Source organism: Gorilla gorilla, chromosome 18, assembly GCF_029281585.2.
Source record: "Gorilla gorilla gorilla isolate KB3781 chromosome 18, NHGRI_mGorGor1-v2.1_pri, whole genome shotgun sequence".
NCBI lineage: Eukaryota > Metazoa > Chordata > Mammalia > Primates > Hominidae > Gorilla > Gorilla gorilla.
Window position 1 is genome coordinate 68,848,666 of NC_073242.2, and position 3,051 is coordinate 68,851,716.

The window sequence follows — 3,051 nt, forward strand, 5'->3', positions numbered from 1 at the left end:
GCAAAAAAGAAAAACCTGGAATGGAGAAAGGGTATCAGATAATTTTGATCTGTCATGACTTCAAGGCCCAGTGGTTTGAAAATTGATGTTCCTCTGCACAGTGAGCACAGAGTGTATTTCTAAATGGTTTTATTTTAATATTACCTGATGCCAAAATTTGTAACAGCACTTGCCTTTTAATAGAAACTTGTTCCCACTGTGGATCCAGGATTGAAGTATTTTAATATTCCTTGGATACTTAAAAGATTAGTGCCATAATCATGTAATTACATATGGAGTTATTTCACTTAAGCCACCTGCACTGCTACAGTTCTAAACTCATCCTAGAGAGATTTAAAATAAATAAAGTGACTGAACTTTCTCTCATAAATGGGTTCTAGATTCAGAAGACTTTCTACTCATAGAGCTGCCAGTGTAATGAATAGCATGTAGCAATGATGCCCCTGATCTTACAATCATTTATACAACAGTTTGGACAGGAGTGACACATTGTGCAGGAGAGCGGGCTCTCTCTGAGGATGAGGTTGATCTGTTAAAATCACTCTCTGTAGTTCCTCTACTTTTTTTCTGAAGCTCTGCTCGTTTAGCAACAAGTTCTTTATATCTGTCGTGAATAGGTTCCTGTGGTTTCATCCGTGGATTCCACCTTATGTTATATCCCACCCAGAGCTCTAGGCAGTGAATGCTGGCTATTGGATAAAGGACATGATTGGAATATCTCCCACAGAGAGGATTAGTGAAGTCTTCCAGTTGGCTATTTATGTAAGACCACAGCGACAGAGTCCTTTTAGGAAGATTCTCTTTTCCTCTTTGTTGTTCACTGTTACAGAGGAGTGTTCTGAATAAGCAGCATGGAGGTGATCCAAAATGGTAATGAGAAAATACTCATTGAATTTAAATGTGGTAGGAAACTGTCTTGTCATCTGCCAGACACAGTCAATAAATTGAAGAAAAACAGGTGATCTGTCTGCATCTGCATGATTCTTATCTCCATGGCCAACTCTTACTTGAAATCCATGTCCAAAGCTTAACCATTCTTTCTCCACAAGGACTTTAAATCCTCGGATGGTTAGATAGTATCCACCCAACACGAGCATGGTAAGGGAAGTGAGCTGAGCTGTGCGATCGCAGCCATCACTGCAATGCACTACCACAGGCATCTTCCCTGACTCTACCTTGTCAGCAATCCTAAGAGCCCCTGCAAGCATAAGCTTAATATGTTCTAGCCAATGAGTAGATTCTGTGTTAGACAACCAGTGAGTTTCCTCAATGTTGGTGTACACAATCGCCTTATGTTTTTGTAATGATTCTCTCATAACATGAATATTGTGGATATCCAGAAAAACTAGTTCAGCATTTTGATAGGCATCCTCACTTTCATAACCTCCACCCTCTGCCTTATTGGCAACAGCATTAACACTTGGCTGGGCATCAAATATAAAGACTTTGTGAGATTGGGCATTGGAATCCATGATAGCTTGAAGGTATTTTTCATCTTTGTTTCACTTTCCACTCACTTCAACCATGGGCTGGCTACACCGAGTGATTGTGACATGACTTTCAGGATGAATCCATAATAAAACTGGGATATGTCCTTTTGATCTGAAGAATGCCGCTCTCTTTAATTCTTCATCAGGAATATTTGCTGGCACAACCAGGAGGGCGGGGTATGTATCACAAAGTTCATATCGTTCATTTATCTCTGTTATTCTCCAGCTTTCATTTGGAATTCCTTGCCTTCTATACTCTAAAATATATATATATAGCTTCCACCCATTTTCAGGGACTACTTCTTTGTATTCAAAAACAAAAAGAGGCAGGTTAGTAGAGACAGGAAATTCATAATTCATTAGATTCTCAAACATGGATATTCTTGTTTGCCCCTGAGGTTTATGAGCATATCGTACATTCCCAATATTCTTACACACAGTTTCTAGTCCATAAAAATTTTCACCTCGACTAAGAAGCACTACAAATTTTTTCTACTCTACTTATCACACCAAGAGAAGCATCTAAAAAAATTGGGGGATCCTGTTCCATGGTTTTAAAATATAACCTATGATTTGTGCCAGTCAGAATTCCTCGTACAACACCAGTGAATGGACATATATAAGGTACATCTTTGGCCGTGTCTTTAATATTTTCTCCTTGAAGCAAGGGTGGTTCCTCCATTTCTGCTAACTTGTTAGGCTCCCTTAGGACCCTAAAATCAGGAGAAAAGTTGTTGGCAGAAGTTGAAATGAAATCTGATGATACAACAGAAGCTGATTTTGTATGCACTGAATTCTCTGAATGAGAAGTGGAGGCTATTACAATTTTTGACATGTTTTATCTTCCCTTCTGATGATCTTCAAATGTCAATGGCTCTTAACATAACACTTTCTGGTCATCTGTATCCAGGTTATCTGCTTCCCTTGGGCATAATCCAAGCTTTACTGGTTCAGGTGATAGCCTCCTGGAATTATTTCTTCATAATGCAGTTGACCCTGGACAAAGAGTCCACACTGGGCGGCCAAGCCGCCACCTGCTGGGAGCCAAGACTCTGGCAGCTTGGGATCTTCTCCATGGTGCAGCAGGGGCAGCACAGGTAAAGGCTGAAGTGGTCTTCGAGGCTACAGGGAAGGAGAAGTGGAGGGCGGAGTGCTCCGGGCAGGGGCCGCAGTCCTTCTATTTTTTTTATTTTTTTATATTTGAAACAAAGTTTTGCTCTTGTTGCCTAAGCTGGAGTGCAATGGTAACAGCTCGGCTCACTGCAATCTCTGCCTCCTGGGTTCAAATGATTTTCCTGCCTCAGCCTCCCATGTAGCTGTGATTACAGGCATCCACCACCACGCTCAGCTACTTTTTGTATTTTTGGTAGAAACGGGGTTTCACCATGATGGCCAGACTGGTCTCGAACTCCTGACCTCAGATGATCCACCCACGTCTGCCTCCCAAAGTTCTGGGATTACAGGCATGAGCCATCACGCCAGGCCCTCAGGTGGCATTTGATGTAGTCTCATTTCTCTTTTTTTTTTCTTGTTTCTTCTGCTTTATTGTCATATTAAAAAA

The 3,051-nt window shown here is 41.0% G+C and overlaps 1 pseudogene; it reads right to left on the reverse strand.

The window, feature by feature from the left end:
- Positions 1-459: 459 nt before the first annotated feature.
- Positions 460-2,566, reverse strand: LOC115931725 (myotubularin-related protein 2-like; annotated as a pseudogene).
- Between the last annotated feature and the right edge of the window lie 485 nt (positions 2,567-3,051).